The 16,384-nt window shown below is 45.3% G+C and overlaps 1 long non-coding RNA gene across 1 annotated transcript in view; it reads left to right on the top strand.

Moving 5' to 3' along the window:
- The first annotated feature begins 3,491 nt into the window (after positions 1 to 3,491).
- Positions 3,492 to 16,384, top strand: part of LOC149308445 (uncharacterized) — an 89,564-nt gene continuing 76,671 nt past the window's right edge. Inside the window, exon 1 of the long non-coding RNA XR_016282223.1 lies at positions 3,492 to 3,621. This is a non-coding gene — a long non-coding RNA (uncharacterized LOC149308445). The remainder of the gene's footprint in view (positions 3,622 to 16,384) is intronic.

Below are 16,384 nucleotides of genomic sequence, written 5' to 3'. Positions count from 1 at the left end.
AGGCAGGTTAAAGCAGTGGTTTTCAATGAGACGCTAATGGTATGAAATTGAGATAGAGCGATCCAAATAAATTAAGCCAGATTTTAATACACAGAAGAATCGTTAAAAACATTACTTTCGACTTGAATAAAATAATATTTAAATGGTAAAGGCTTATACAAACTGGACGAACGTTGGGAGTCGATTGTAAATGTGTAGATTTGGAAAACAAAATTCAACAACTATTTTGTATTTTGTATATTACTTGCCGCAAAAATAAAATTAAAAAAGAACAGTGGTTCTCAAACTTGGTTTCTCCAGATGTTTTGGACTTCGGCTCCCAAAGGTCTAGACTGTTGGTCAAGCTGGCTGGGGATTCTGGGAGTTGAAGTCTAAAGCGTCTGGATGCTCTAAGTTTGAGAAGCCTTGGATTAGAACAAAGTATAGGAGCTTCCCCTTGATGATTCTCCCTCTTTAATGAAAATGTCATGAAAAATTGAAGAAGATGTATAGATATATCTATATCTACTCAGAGATCAGAAGCCAGGATGGCATAGTAGTTTGAGTGTTGGACTACAACACCGGAGACCAGGGTTCGATTCCCAGATCAGCCATTAAACCAACTGAGGTGCCCTTGGGCATGTCACACTCTCTCGACCTCAAAAGAAGGCAATGGCAAACCTCCTCTGAAGACGTCTTGCAAGAAACCCCATGATAGGTTCAACTTAGGATCGCCACATCTCAGAAATTACTTGAAGGCACACAACATGTCAGAGATCACATCCAATGGAAGACAAGCTGGATTTCCACTTAAAAGAAACTGCATTGCTGTCTGGAATGCCTACCGGCAAAGCTTAGATACGGCAAGGAAGGAGTCGAGAAACTGCATTGGCTCTGCCCTTCACCGTCAACGCTTCTTCTCTTGAGCATTCGGAAGAAGTCCGTCCGATAGCGTGCGTCTTGACTTAGTTATTTTATTCCCAGAGATAATGAGTCTGGCAGCGGGTTAATAAGTGTCAACTGACAGAGAATGGTAAAAGTTGTACAGATAAATTTGTTGTGCGGAGGGAATATTTTTCCTTTCTCTTGTTTGTTTGGCAGGGTTGTGTGTGGTTTTAAAAAATACACATCTATTTTTACACACAGCGTAGTGAACTTTACGTGGGAGCGGACGATTGGGAGGGCAACACAACTGGAGCAAGTGCAGATGGTTACCAAGGAAATAGGAGAGAATGGGAAAGGGGTGCGGAAGAAGCATCAGATGGAGGACATTGGAGAGAGGGAGCAATGAAAGTGTGAAGGAAGTGTGTTAATTCTGCTTTTCGTGTATTTGGGATCAGTGTTATCGACATTGTTGTTGTAATCATTCTATTAATTGACGTTGAGTCCACTTGGACGTAGGGAAACCCTATGGATGCGATACATCCAGGAGTAGACATGTTCACCGTATGGCAAAATACAGTAACATCCAACATCCACAAAACAGGGACACTTTCATTGGGTCAGCCCAAATGCACAAAATGCATGTTGGAAGCCCTATGGATGAGACATATCCAGGGGTCGATGTGTAAGCCATATGGCAAAAGTACAATAACATCCAGAATCCACAAAACAGGGATACCTTTCTCGAGCCAGACTGGGACACTCCCACTGTGAGGTATTGTATTGCCTTCAGAGAAGCTGGCAAACATGTCTGGGTTTCAAAGGAGTAAATATCTGTCAGATCCAGCATGGTGTTGTGGTTTGAACATTGGACTATGACACTACGAGACCAGGGTTTGAATCCTGGCTCAGCCGTGGAAACCCACTAAGTAACCTTAGACAAATTACATACTCTCAACCTCAGAGGATGGCAATGGCAAACTCCTTCCGATGAAACTTGCCAAGAAAAGCCTACAATAGGTTCACTTTATGTTCTCCGTAAGTCACAAATGACTTGAAGGCACACAACAACAAACAACAAATATCTATACCGATTGGCTTTTCATCCGGTGTACGCAGCTCCGTTGTTTGGTCCTGCTCAGACACATAAGAGCCATTGGCAGAACCCGGGGGGCAAGAACATGTTGAGGTCACCCAGAGGCATGCTCTTCACTCTTAGGAGTGTGTGTGTTTGTTGTGTGCTTTCAAGTTGTGTCTGACTTATGGCTGTACGACGGGGTTTTCTTGGCAAGATTTGTTCAACTGAGATTTGCCTTCTCCTGAGGCTGAGCACATGCAAGTTGGCCAAGATCACCCAGTGGGTTTCATGGCTGAGTAGGGTCCTCTCTCTCTGACCTTCTCCAGTCTCCAAGTCATCTTCTTCACATCGGAGGGACAGAAAATCCACATGTCTGTTTTAGTTTGTAGCGCCTTAAGCTTTGCTCAAGCTTAAGACTGTTTGGGAAAAGTGTTTTCAGCTTATGTTGTCTTTTTCCTCTTTTACGTATGCCTCATTCCTACTACCTTTTAAACCGGATCACAAACCGCTTTGAACTGATTCAAACAACCCTGGTTCGCACTTAAACCGAATAGCTGAAGCGATTCCGAGGGGGGGCATGCGCTAGACCCATTTAACACACATCTTTTTGGTGCTGATGTTTTCCACATCTTTTTCGATAAATCGATTCTGTGCAAGTGTGAACCAGGTGTGGATCAGAACTGGTTTAAATTTGCCCTTCAGCCTGCTGGAGCGGGTCCATTTTGAATCGATTCATGCATGGATGTGAACCACAAGTGGATTATTTTAGAGGGGAAAAAATGCAATCGGGGCAAATATGGTGGGAACCACGCTCTGCTGTTGAATCGATCCATTGATTCAGATTGCAGACTGATTTAACTGTAAGTGGGAATAAGCCTTTGGAGGAACAGCTTGCATTGACTTATTGTAACCCACTTCGATCCATAGGGAGAGGCAGGATATAAATAATTTATTATTATTATTATTATTATTATTATTATTAAACTGGGCTGGTTTTTGCTGCTCTTTGCTGTCATTTTAATACAGAAATAATTGTTTTCGCTGCAAGATCAGCTTGTCCTTCTACCGCATTTTTACTTGGAGTCACTTTGGTCAATCATCCGTTTTGAAAGCCTTTGGCCTGCAATGTCTCGCTATGAGAGATTCCTTAGAGAATCATTTCCCCTCCAGACCAGTTCATCCCAGTGCACTTCTCTTAACACAATGGGAAGAACATTGAGAGGTTCTGGGGTGGGGAATAAATTGACTTTCCGCGAGCGGAGGTTTCTTTCCCGTCGACACAATGCCTCCGTTTGAATAGAGGCGTTTCTCTTGCTGGCTTCGACATACAAACAACGTCACTGTGCAAAGTTTTCCGAGACGGAATTGGCATCCGACAGAAGACCCGGTGGGTTTAAACACTCGCTTTGTTATAACAAGCTCGACAGCAGCTGAGAATGCATTTTGTACATCTTTTCTCTTTAAAAAAAAAAGAAAGAAAGAAAAGGAAGGGGGGAAAGAAAGTGTAATCATAATGGAGGCTTTTTCTTTGAGGCAGCTGGAGGGGGCCGTGTCAGTCTGCGATCTGTTTCTTTCCCCCTCGGAGGAGAGAATCTGGAGGAATCAGACAATAGCGTCCGTCCGCAAATCTCTATCCAACCTCAGCAATGACAGCACCGCAAGACGCGGCGGAAATCATGGAGGTAGAGAATCTCGATTTATTTATTTATTTGAAGGTTTTGCTTTTATTTCCTTCATCCCAATCTTAGAGGAATGATGGGGAATAAACAGAGAAAGAGCAAGAGAAGGAGAAAGAGAAAGAGAACGAGAAGGAGAAGGAGAGATCATTGAAGACCTCAGCATGTAAACCCTGGGAAGATGCTGGCAGTCAATGTCAGCAATGCTGAGCTGGATGGACTAGTGGTCTGAACTGTTATTTGTCAGCTTCACTGTTGTTCTTGTCTCCCTTCAGGTCATTTCTGATTTATGGTGACCCTAAGGAGAACCTGTCATGGGGTCCCCTTGTCAAGATTTCTTCAGGGGAAGTTTGTTATTGCTTGCCTTTGAGGCTGAGAGAATGCACCTGGTCCAAAGTTACCCAGTGGGTTTCCATGGCTGAGCAAGGATTTGAACCCTGGCCTCTCAGGATCCTAGTCCAACACTCAAGCCGCTACACCACACTGCTTCTTATGGTAACCTATAATGATAGTGCTTTGTCATTGCCTTACTTGAGCGTTGGACTATGACTCTGGCGACCAGGGTTCGAATCCCAGCTCAGCCATAGAAACCCACTGGATGACCTTGGGCAAGCCCCACTCTCTCAGCCTCAGAGGATGGCAGCATCAAACCTCCTCTGAACAAACCTTGCCATGAAAATCCCGTGATAGGTTCTCCTTAAGGTCACCATAAGTCAAAAACGATTTGAAGTCACACCACCACCACAACAACCCTCTGAAAGCCAAGTTATGGCACCTGGTATTCATGGGTGGTCTCCCATCCAAGTACTAACCAGGGCTGGCCCTGCTTAGCTTCCGAGATCAGAGGAGATCTGGTGATGTTAGCACCCAAATCCAAACGTCTCTCCCCATGTTCTCATAGCTTTAACTAGCCACTCATTTAAAAGGGAGTTTTCACCTCTCCGAACCTGGTATTACAAAGTCACTGTCCATGTTTTAAACATTTGGGAATCAATCGGACGCTTCGCCAAATCCGTGCCGCCGTTCACACATGGACAGATACAAATCCTCAAGTGCGGCCAAGGCAATAAGGCGCCCCGACGCTCCGAGGAGCCTTGTCGGATGGAAACATCAGCAAAAGGGATGTGCTCCGGTGCAACCCAATGGAAACATCTTTATCTCCAAGCCGCTTCCCATGAACGCCAAAGCGTCCTCTAATAGCAGCCCATCATCACAATGCTATTTTGTACTCTGCGCCATTCCATTTTCAAGCTTCTTCGCTCATCTCCTTCTTAGTTCCTCCCTTCTTCGCCGCTTCTAATCTTTTTCTATAAAGAGCTGGACGCATAAAATAATATTTCGGCCTGGAAGAGAGGAGGGAAAAGTCAGTACAAAGGCAAAGAATGAGACAACTTTGCTTTGGAGGTCTGTGGAGGCCCAACTGATATTTCTTTGAGACTGCGTTTCAAAGCTTGCAACGTGTATAATGTGCATTTTGGTTGGGTCAATAAAGGTATTGCTGTTTTGTTCACTAGAGAACCCTCCAAATTTGAGACCCCATGCAAACATATGCCAAAGTTTTGCCATTGTTTTGCAACAAAACATCGATATTGGGAGCAAATCAGAGAAAGACAGATTTGGGGAGTTCCTCCAAAGAACTGACTTGAGACATCTATTATTTATTTTTGGGCTGGCATTGCAAACAGAGATTCTTTTTTGTTGCAGATAGTTGCAAAACCTTGGCACAGGTTTGGAGCGCATGCATGGGCAATGTTGGGTTTGGGGATGTTTACTAGGAATGTAGAGTTGTCCATATCTCCATTTGGAGGGCATTGCAAAATGCAGAGGTTTGGGTACAAGATATTGCAAAAGAACTACAGCGCTTTGGCATAGGGTTTGAGTGGATTCCACATTTAAAGACTGAGCTTGGATGGATGGATGGATTATTGGATGGATGCAAAGCTTCGGCTGCTCTTATTCCTTATGGGATGCCTTGCCACCATTTTGTTTCACCAGAAGTGATGCACTGGAAACCTGGAGTCCATTCTGGGCAAAGAAAACTTTTGCTTGCTATTTTGGGGCAGGTTTTCCTTCAAAATATTGTCATAAATCCCCTTGGTTAGTCTCAAATAGAGTAGGCACTGTTGAATGCGGAGTCTGGGTACATCCAAACTGTAGAAATACCACAATTCAACACCACTTTAACCACCATGGTTCCATCTCCCAGTATCCTGGGAGTACCATTTGGTGAGACCCCAGCACTCCTTGGCAGAGAAGACCTTGTAAAACTACAAATCCCAGGATTCCGTGAAAGTGGTATCAAATTGCATTATTTCTAGATCTGGCCAAAAAACAAAACCCTAGGACAGCATCTCCATGAGCTAGATGTGACTTGAAGGCACATAGTTTAGTTTCCAAATCATATCCAGGGTTATTTTTTAGCCCTCCAAATTGCCTTTTGGTCAATTTTTAAAAACTTGGGGGCCGGATTCAAGGCAGCCAAGATATCCCCGAAGTTCGAATGGAGATTTCCCACTAGATATCTAGTGTATCCATCTCCATCTCTCACTTGTGTCTCATTATTCCCATCCAAATCAAAGCCTTGACGCTGACGGTTATTTACACATAAGCCACAGGATAACAACCTTAATCTGTTTGATTAGGGGAGGCTTGAATTGAAGTCCCCGAAATTTATCTCTCGGCATTGTCAAACTTAATAGTAGTTTTGGAGATAAACCTCATTTGAAACTCTGGCTTCCCCGCTGAGCTAATTAACACCCGTTTAGGCTCTTAAACCGTTGATGGGTGTTTCGGTTCCAGAGCTTTGGCAACTGGCGCAACCTTGCTAATAAATCAGACACAAAAAAGGTATGTAGGCCAAGCCGCAGAAGCAGGCGAGGATCACGGCAACCGGATGCCGAATGGGCTTGAGACGCAGGGAGAGAGAACTGGAGCAAGGAGGGAACAAATGTGCTTTTCCTAATGCAGAAAGCTGGTGGCTTCTCTCTTGCATCAGCTTGCTTGCGTTGTGGGCCTTCAAGTCATTTCCAATGTACAGCGACCCTAACACCAACTTAACCTAGGGTTTTCTTGGCAAAATTGGTTCAGAGGAGGTTTGGTGTTGACATCCCTGTTTAAATATTTGAAGGGATGTCATACTGAGGAGGGAGCAAGCTTGTTTTCTGCTGCTCCAGAGAACAGGACCTGGAGCAATGGATGCAAGCTCCAGGAAAAGAGATTCCACCTCAACATTAGGAGGAACCTCCTGACAGTAAGGGCTGTTTGACAGTGGAACAAACTCCCTCGGAGTGTGGTGGACTCTCCTTCTTTGGAGGTCTTTAAGCAGAGGCTAGATGGCCATCTGTCAGGGATGCTTTGATTGAGAGTTCCTGCATGGCAAGGGGTTGGACTGGATGGCCCTTGTGGTCTCTTCCAACTCTACGATTCTATGATTCTATGACTTCCCCTGAGGCTGAGAGAGTGTGACTTGCCCAAGCTCAGCCCATGGGTTCACGTGGCCTAGTTGGGAATTGAACCCTGGCCTCCAGAGTCATAGTCCAACACTCAAAACACTGTGGCTCTGTTATAACAATACTTGAAGAAAATTGAGACCAATAGTTGAGTGGTGGATTTTCAAACCTGGATCTGATTGATTGATTGATTGATTGACTGGTTAATTGATTGGTTGATTGAATGTATACCCTGCCTTTCTCTGCTGAAAGAGCTCAAGGTGGCTTACAATGAAACAAAAGGCTCATGGTCTATGTTGCACAACTCTATGCCTATGTGTATTGTGTGCCTTCAAGTCATTTCAGATTTATGGCAACCCTATGGCAACCCTATCATGAGGTTTTCTTGGCAAGGTTCGTTCAGAGGAGGTTTGCCATTGCCATCCTCTGAGGCTGAGAGACTGTGACTTGCCTAAGGTCACCCACTGGGTTTCCATGGCTGAGCTGGAAATCAAACCCTGGTCTCCAGAGTTGTAGTCCAGCATTCAAACCACCATGATTTGCTGGCTCAACTGTATGCATAATAAGCTATATAGAAGAGGTGCTACAGCAATGGTCCCCAAACTGTGCTCTTTAAGGGGTTTTGGACTTCAGCTCCAGAATCCCAGACTATTGGCCAATGTGTCCAAAATCTCTTAAAGGGTACAGTTTGGGGACCACTGTGCTACAGTATCCTTGTAATGAATTGTGAAGATGTGTCTCAGGGCACCAGCAAAATGGACCCAATGCACATGTAGCCCTACTGATGCACATCAGCATTTCCTAGCCAGTGTCCCAAAGGGCATCGGTACCAATGTGCCACGATTACTTTGCTAGCTCTCCTATGCAGTAATGTCATGACAGCTCCTCCTTGTTGTAAAACTGGTCAATTCTATTTCCTGCAGATGCATGTCCATGTGCGTAGACCTAGGTCCCAAACAGAATTCCAGCCCAAGCTGGCTAAAATTGCATTTTATAACTTGGGCAGTAAAAATGAAATGCATGGATAAAGGACGGGGGACACCTGGTTTGTCAGCAGTGCATGCGGGAGGGATCTAGGAGTTTAGGTGGACCACTAGACGAACATGAGCCAACAGCGTGATGCAGCAACTAAAAAAGCCAATATGATCCTAAAGCTGCATTGATAAGAGTGTAGTGTCTAGACTGAGGAAAGTAATATTGCCACTATATTCTGCTTTGGCCAGATGTCACTGGGAATATTGTGTCCAGTTCTGGGCACAATTCAAGAAGGACGTTGAGAAGCTGGAATGCATCCGGAGGCAAGGGGCCAAAATAGTGGAAGGTCTGGAAACCCCTAAGCCCTTTGAGGAGCAGCTTAGGGAGCCAGGTATGTTTAAGACATTGTCCAGGCAGAAAAGCCACGCGTTTCTACACAGAATTATTTCCCCTGAATTTTTCACAAGGTGTCGCTATGTCTAGACATCTGTGCGGAAGTCTTCATTTATCTCTGACAGCGGGGAGAATACAATGGAGAATATTCATCTTTGCATGAGATGGCAAAGAAGGAGAAGATTTACATCTCTATTTGGGCCTCGCTGCTGTGTGTGTGGTTCAGTTTCCCATCTCTGTAGAAATCTGTCCAGCAATTTAGGATCCAGGTCTTCCATGAAGCAGAGCAACTTTCCAGAAAATGAGCCACAGAAAGAAGAAGAGGAGGAATGATAGAATAATAGAGATGGGAGAGACCCCAAAGGGCCATCCATCCCCACCTTATTCTACGTCTCAGGATTATAAAATCAAAGGACCCACAAGAGATGGCCATCCAGCCTCGGTTTAAAAACCTCCAACGAAGGAGACCCTATCACTCTCCAAAGCAGCGTCTTCCACAATTGAACATTGCCTTACCATTAGGAGGTTTCTTCTAATGTTAAGTGGAATCTCTTTTCCCATAGCTCGACTCATTTGTTGTTGTTGTATGCCTCCAAGTCATTTTTGACTTATAAGGATCCTGAGGCAAAGCTATCATAGGGTTTTCGTGGCAAGTTTCTTTAGAGGGAATTTGACAGAGCCTTCCTCTACTCCACATTGGCTCTCACTTCAATAGAAGCATAGTGTCTAGATCAAGGGAAGTAATAGTGCCACTCTATTCTGCTTTGGTCGGGCCTTACCTGGAATAATACTGTGTCAAGTTCTGGGCCCACAATTCAAAAAGGATGTTGAGAAGGTGGAGCATGTCCAGAGGAGGGTGACCAAAATGGTGGAAGGACTGGAAACCATGCCTTATGAGGAAGGACTTAGGGAGGTGGGCATGTTTCGCTTGGAGAAAAGACGGTTAAGAGGTGATACAATAGCCTTGTTTAAGTATTGGAAAAGTTGTCCAATTGCGGCTGGAGCAAGCTTGTTTTGTGCTGCTCCACAGAACAGGACCTGGAGAAATGGATTCAAACTACAGGAAAAGATATTCCATCTCAACTTTAGGAGGAACTTCTTGACAGTAAGAGCTGTTCGACAGTGGAAGACGCTGCCTTGGAGAGCAGTGGAGTCTCCTTCTTTGGAGGTCTTTAAACAGAGGTTGGATGGCCATTTATCGGAGGTGCTTGGATTGCATCTTCCTACATGGCAGAAGGTGGAGTTGGACTGGATGGCCCTTGAGGTCTCTTCCAACTCTAGGATACTATGATTGTAAGTTATTGCTGTGGAGGAAAAGGGATGCACCATCAATGCCATCTTCTAAGATGCATCCCTTAGAAATATCCGATGTTGGATCACCCAGATTGCCTGGCTAGGTTGGTGGGGGAAGGTGGCTTTCCTCTCCTCCTGCCTCCTTTAATCACAAAGGGAAAAGACGTTGAGAAGAGCAGACTGGAAAGGACAGAGGGATCGGCCCAGGTCCCATCCTGCCCTGGAGGCTTGCCACCTCCACTCCGGCTCCCTGTCAGATGTTCCTCCCTGTCAGCAAGTGTCTTTGTTCCTCGAAGACAACCGAGATGGAAGGGGAGAAATACGCAGGCCATCCCAGAAGCCTCTGAAGCTGGTTAGATGTCAAGAGCATCTTCCCTTTGCTGATTAGCTTCGCTGACAGCTGTCCCGAGAGCGTATGATGGATGGCGGTGCCTCGGTTCAGCCGTGAGTTTCGAGTTGATCGCTTGGCCTGCTGATCCCTGCCAGGCAAAAAGGGCTCAGGATTCAGGAAAGATTAGCAGAGATGGCTGCCTTGGGAGCCGTCAGGAAGAAAGAACGCTCTCAGGGATGTCAAGAAAGCAAAACAGGGATGTCAAATCAGTTGCCAGGTTGGGCACCAGATGGGGCTCTGGTTGGACCTTGAAGCCTGAAGAGGCTGAGAAGCAGGAGGAGGTACCATGAAGCAAGGGAAGGTCCTTTACCTTTCAAACTCACACTTTCAGCTGCCATTCTCTGCCTTTCCAGTAGAGAGCATGAACAAGGGTCATCTTCTTCTTGTTGGTGCTTCTCTTGTCCCTGGCCCACTCTCTCTCCATATTCAGTTGTACTGTGGTCTGTGTAAGGCTCACTTGGAATAGTGCTGAGAAACTTCAATTTCACTTCGTAGACCGTAAGCATGAGCCAACAGTGTGATGCAGCCGCTAAAAAAGCCAAGGTGATTCTAGGCTACATCAATAGAAGTATAGTGTCTAGATCAAGGGAAGTAATAGTGCCACTCTATTCTGCTTTGGTCAGACCTCACCTGGAATATTGTGTCCAGTTCAAAGCACCACAATTCAAAACGCATGTTGAGAAACTGGAGCGTGTCCAAAGGAAGGTGACCAAAATGGTGAAAGATGATTTACAAATATTGATGTTGATGTCAATTCACAAAGTGGCCTTAGTACAGCTCCATGCCTGGATCTCCCCTCTTTACTTCCACTTCTAGATGTAAAACAACCATGTATGAACGTTGCATAGAATAAGTCTTGAACTGTGAAGGTTCTCCTCCATCAAGGTGTCTTCTCACCAGGGTTTCTCAGTCTTCAAGACACACATTTTTGACCATTAAAAAAAAAGGTTTGCAACAGTGATGTATTAAAGTCTTGTACTCCAAGTCCCAAGTCAAGTTTCTGCCTTAAAGTCTCATGTTTTTGCAAGGTATTTTCAAGTCAAGTCTTTAACAGGAAAAAGGAGATGGTGGTATGGTGTTGGTGTGCGGGCGGGTGTGGAGTTTCTATAACTAGAAAATCAAAAATATGCACACAAAGTTAGTGGGGGGGATTCTCAGAGGGGAACATCAAACGTGTGAGGCAATGGGGTTGAGGTGGAAAGACCCTAATAAGCTTTTCAACAAGGTTCAGAAGGCTCTCCAATGTTCAGAGGGGACAGCCTGCTAAGAAGACCTCAACCCTTGCTTCAAGCCCATCGCCTAATGCATTTACTGTTTCTGAATGAAGTTGGACCAGCAAGTTAGTTGCTAAAAATACAGTCAACCCTCCACATTTGTGGCTTTGACTTTTGTGGATTTGATGATTTGCAGTTTTGATCAATAAATTCTCTCTAGGAATCTCTAAGTCCTCAGAGCAATTCTTCTGGAAGCTGACCATAGCGTTGTGCTGAAGAACCTAGATGTTCCTAGCGAAAACACTTCTCTAGGCATTTGTAGGTCCTCCAGCATGATTCTATGTTGACCACAGAGTTGAACTGGAGGACATGGAGATTCCTAGAGAGGTGTTCTCTTAGGTAAAAAGCATAGTTGTTGTTTTTTATTTGCCATTTTCCCACATTCATGGGGTCCTTCACTCCTAACTGTATACAAGTCTCATGTCTGCTGTTTCTGGATGAAGTTGGACCTGTTGTTAAAAATATATAAGTCTCAAGTCGAGTCGAATCAGAGCATCATTTATTGGCGAGTCGAGTCCAAGTCGAGTCATTGAAGCGAGTGAGTTAAGTCCAAGATCATATAGAGACCGCAAGGGACATTACGTCCAACCCTGTGCCATCCAAGAAGACACAACTGAAGCAATCAATCGACTCAAGCCTGGTGTGCAAATATTCTGCATCTCCTTGCTAACCACTGTGCAACTCCATTCCTGCGAGGTTCTGCTCTGTCTCCTAGAGGCAAGAGCTTAGCCGTCTCTTCTGCTGTCACAAAATATTCTTGTGATGATGGTTCACCTTCTCTAGTTGGAATGCCTCTGGCTTTTCTTGTCCCCTGCTCCGTGCCTGTCCTCCCCACATTTGTCATTCCTTGGTCCTTTTTCCTTCAGGTTAATCGGCTTCTAGCTCTTCCGGAAGGTGGAGAACCCTCACCTTTGCTTGTCAGCCGAGGCCTCCACTTACCAAAGCTGCCAAGAGCTCTGGGTTTGGGGAAAAAACAAAGGCAGCCGAACAGGCTTTTAACCTGTCACTGAAGCCGCTGTGATGGTGGAAGGAAGGAAAAGGAGAGAAGGTGGAAGAAGGCCATGCTTGAGATCTCCCTAATTGCTCTCAGCAACAAACCGCCTTGCTCACTGGACCATCAAAATCATGGCCTTTAACTAACATTTGCAGAAGAGACGAAAGAAAGCGGGTATGGGAGCTATACTGGACTCACTGGCGCCAGTTTTATTCACTCATTCATTCATTCATTCATTCATTCACTTGCTTGCATTTATTTTGGGTATTTCTATCCCACCCTTCAGCCAAAAAGCCTCCCAGGGCGGCTTACAGATCAATAATGTGACAGTTCCTTGCCCTCGGAGGAGAGACTTATAGACCTGGGTACGTTTAGCCTGGAGAAGAGATGGCGAAGAGGTGACATGATGGCCCTGTTTCAACATTTGAAGGGATGCCACATTGAGGATTGAGTCGAACGTGTGATGCGACAGTTTAAAAAAATCTAATATGATTTTTGGATACATCCATAGGAGCATAGTGTTTAGATCGAGGTAAGTAGTAGTACCATTCTTTTCTGCTTTGGAATATTGGGTCCAGTTCTGGGCACCACAATTCAAGAAGGATGTAGACAAGATGGAGCCTGAACAGAGGTGAGCGATCAAAATAGTACAAGGCCTGGAAACCCCTAAGCCCTATGAGGACAGGTTTAGGTAGCTGGAGAAGAGAAGGTTAAGAGGGGACATGATCACCAGGTTTCAATATTTGAAGGGATGCCCTATTGAGGATGGAGCAGGCTTGGTGCTCCAGAGACTAGGACATGGAGCATTGGATTCAAGCTACAGGAAAAGAGATTCCACCTCAATATTAGGAAGAACTTCCTGATAATAAGAGCTGTCCAACAGTGGAAGATGCTGCCTTGGAGGCTGGAGTCTTCTTTTGGAGGTTTTTAAGCAGAGGCTGGATGGCCATTTGTCAAGAAGGCTTGGATTGTACATTCTTGCATGACAGCATAGTGTTGGACTGGATGGCCCTTGTGGTCTCTTCTGACTCTAGGAATCTATGATTCTATAGCCGTTGGTGGCTGGTGGCTTCCTTTCAGGGGGAAAAGAGTCCATGTCAGTTTCTTAACTTTAAACCAGTTACCCAAAGCATTGCATCTAGTTTAGTGCTATGGTTAGGAGAACTATATAACCCATTGAGGATGCACTGCCCCGCTGCCATGAAAGGCCCCAGCCCCAGATGCCTAGAGCAGACATGATTTGTTCCTTTGCTGAAAATAGTCCTCAAAGAGCGACACAGAGGAAGTGGTCTGATGGGCTGGACAAAAATAGACATGGAGGATCATGAATTAAATACACAGCAATCGCTCTTGTCTCATCTCTAAAGACAAGTTCGTCTCAGAGTAATTTCCCCTCCCTTTCCTAGATGGATAGAAAGTCATGCCGAGGGGAAGGCAGAGCGGGGAAGATGGAGGCAATTCTAGATCTGCTTGGAAAGTTCCTTCAGAGGTCAGAGCAAAGGTCGGGGATGGCTGGGGGTTTCTACAAAGGGGCTTCCATGAGGTTCGTAGGCTCCCATGTCAGTAAGGCAGTGTCTCCAGTCCAGGTTTTCACCCAGGCTTTGGAGGTACCAAGGTGCTGAACTTCCTCTTCCTAGAATCATAGAATCATAGAGTTAGAAGAGATCCCCAAAGGCCATCCAGTCCAGCCCACTTCTGCCATGCAGGAAGACACAATCCAAGCACCCCCTCCCCCCAAAAAAGATGGCCTACAAAGAAGGAAACTCCACCAACCTCTGAGGAAACATCTTCCACGGTTGGACAGCTGTTACCTTTAGGACGTTCTTCCTAATGTTGATGTGGAATTTCTTTTCCTGGAACTTCAATCCATTGCTCCATGTCCTAGTCTCTGGAGCAACAAGCCTGCTCCATCCTCAAAAGGGCATCCCTTCAAATATTGAAACGTGGCGATCATGTCCCCTCTTAAACTTCTCTTCTCCAGCTACCTAAACCTGTCTTCTTAGGGCTTGGGGGTTGCACATTGTTGTTGTTGTTGTTGTTGTTGTTGTTGTTGTGTGCCTTCATGTCATTTCCGACTTAGGGTGACCCGCAAGGCAAACCTATCATAAGGTTTTCTTGGCAAGGTTTGTTCAGAGGGGGTTTGCTCTTGCCTTTCCCTGAGGCCGAGAGAGTGTGACTTGCCCAAGGTTACCCAACGGGTTTCATGGCAAGCAGGGAATCGAACCCTAGTCTCCGGAGTCGTAGTCCGACATTCAAACCACTGTGCAACACTGGTTCTATCAAGAGGAAAGATCTATTTGTGAGGGAGATAGGTAACATTTTCTCAGCTCTTGGTCTTCTCAGTCCAGCTGGATTTTCTCCAAATTCATTCCATCTCTCTCTCTCTCTCTCTCTCTCTCTCTCTCTCTCTCTTCTCCATCCTTTCTTTCCTCTCTGGTTTCCACCAGTCTCTTTCCTTTTTACAGAAGCAAAAGGAAGGAACTGTAGGACACGCAAACAAACCAGACATTACAAATCGGGAATGTTTTGGGCACAATGGGGTGGCTGCCAGCCCAGCCTGGCCTTCTCCCTGGCGGTGACTTTATTCGGAAACCAAACAACAAAAACACTTGTCTCATTTCGAGAAACCGTCTGTTCCGAGGTGATCTGGAGGCTAGAGAACGCCTGAGGTCAAGGGAGTGAATCAGCAGGCCCACGGATGACCTGAAACATTGCTTACTACTGATGAGCTGGTTAGAAGGAGGGGTAGGGCAGTGTAGTGGTTAGAGCAGAGGTGCCTTGGGTGGGTGGATCAGAAAAGTGTGTGGGGCAGGACTGTGCAGCGCCAGCTGCGCTGTCTATGACCTTGAACAATGAGTCACGGTTTGTCTAAGGACGGATTTTAAAAGAGCGTTCCAGGATGCGGAAGCACAATCTGAAGAATCATAGAGCTATAGAGTTGGAAAGGACCATAAGGGTCATCGGTCTAACCCCCTAGTGTGCAGAAATACAGAACCAAAGCCCTCCTGAGTGATGGCCATCCATCCTCTGTTGAAAACCCTCCAAAGAAGGAGACTCAGCTACCATCTGACGCAACGTCTTCCACTGTCGAACAGCAGAAGCATAGAATCAAAGAATCATAGCATTGAAGGAAACCCCAAGGATCATCCAATCCAGCCCCCTTTGGCCATGCAGGAAGACACAATCAGTGACAATGCATTTCCAATATCACTTTCTTTGCGCAATTGCGTGTGATAATCATTTGCACAATTACCATTTTCGTTTTATTTGTGGGGTGCATTAATGTGCTTAAATCCTTCTTTAATGCCGAAATTAGCCCCAGTGTGATAAACTCCTTAGTCTCTGGAGCAGCAGAAAACAAGTTTGCTGATGCTACACTCCTATTGATAGGTAGAAAGAATAGTTATAATCAGTTTATTACACGGGGGCAATGGGGCTGCTTTTTCCCATTGAAATCCATTTCTGCATAGGATCCCATGTGATAAACTCCAAGGATAACTTCATCACGGACTCTCCTTCTCTGGAGGCTTTCAAATAGAAAGGATGGGCATCTTTCAGGAGTGCTTCAGTTGTGTTTTCTTGTACAGCGGAGGTGGGCCTTTCATCCTTAAAGTTCTAGTCTGCTTCTGATTTTGGTTTTTGGCATCTTTGGCAATTTGTGCCATTCCCTGGAGTCCATCCAAACATCACCTCCTTGCCTTATACCCAAGAATTTGCAATATTTCCATTCAATTCACAAACCGTCCTATATAGCTAGCAAGGCCAGCGAGTTCCTTTCCCAACGAGGGATGCTAATTTTATCCTGCTCAGGGAAAAACAGCTTTAAAATCAATGGGACATATCTAAGTGTTGGCTAACAAGTCCCATTAATTTCAATTCCCATTTACTGCACTTCTCCTTGGGAGAGTGGATTGAGTCTCAAGTGGCCCCGTCCTCCTCTTCGCTCCCTCTCCGTCGTCCCTAAAAGCATAATTGCAAAACGGTCCCATTAACATATTTT

The sequence above is a fragment of the Sceloporus occidentalis genome, unplaced genomic scaffold, assembly GCF_023333645.1.
Source record: "Sceloporus occidentalis isolate IW3139 unplaced genomic scaffold, rSceOcc1.0.p SCAF_8, whole genome shotgun sequence".
Taxonomy (NCBI): domain Eukaryota; kingdom Metazoa; phylum Chordata; class Lepidosauria; order Squamata; family Phrynosomatidae; genus Sceloporus; species Sceloporus occidentalis.
The sequence above is the reverse complement of the archived record's forward strand: the minus strand, read 5'-3'. Positions and strand labels throughout refer to the sequence as shown.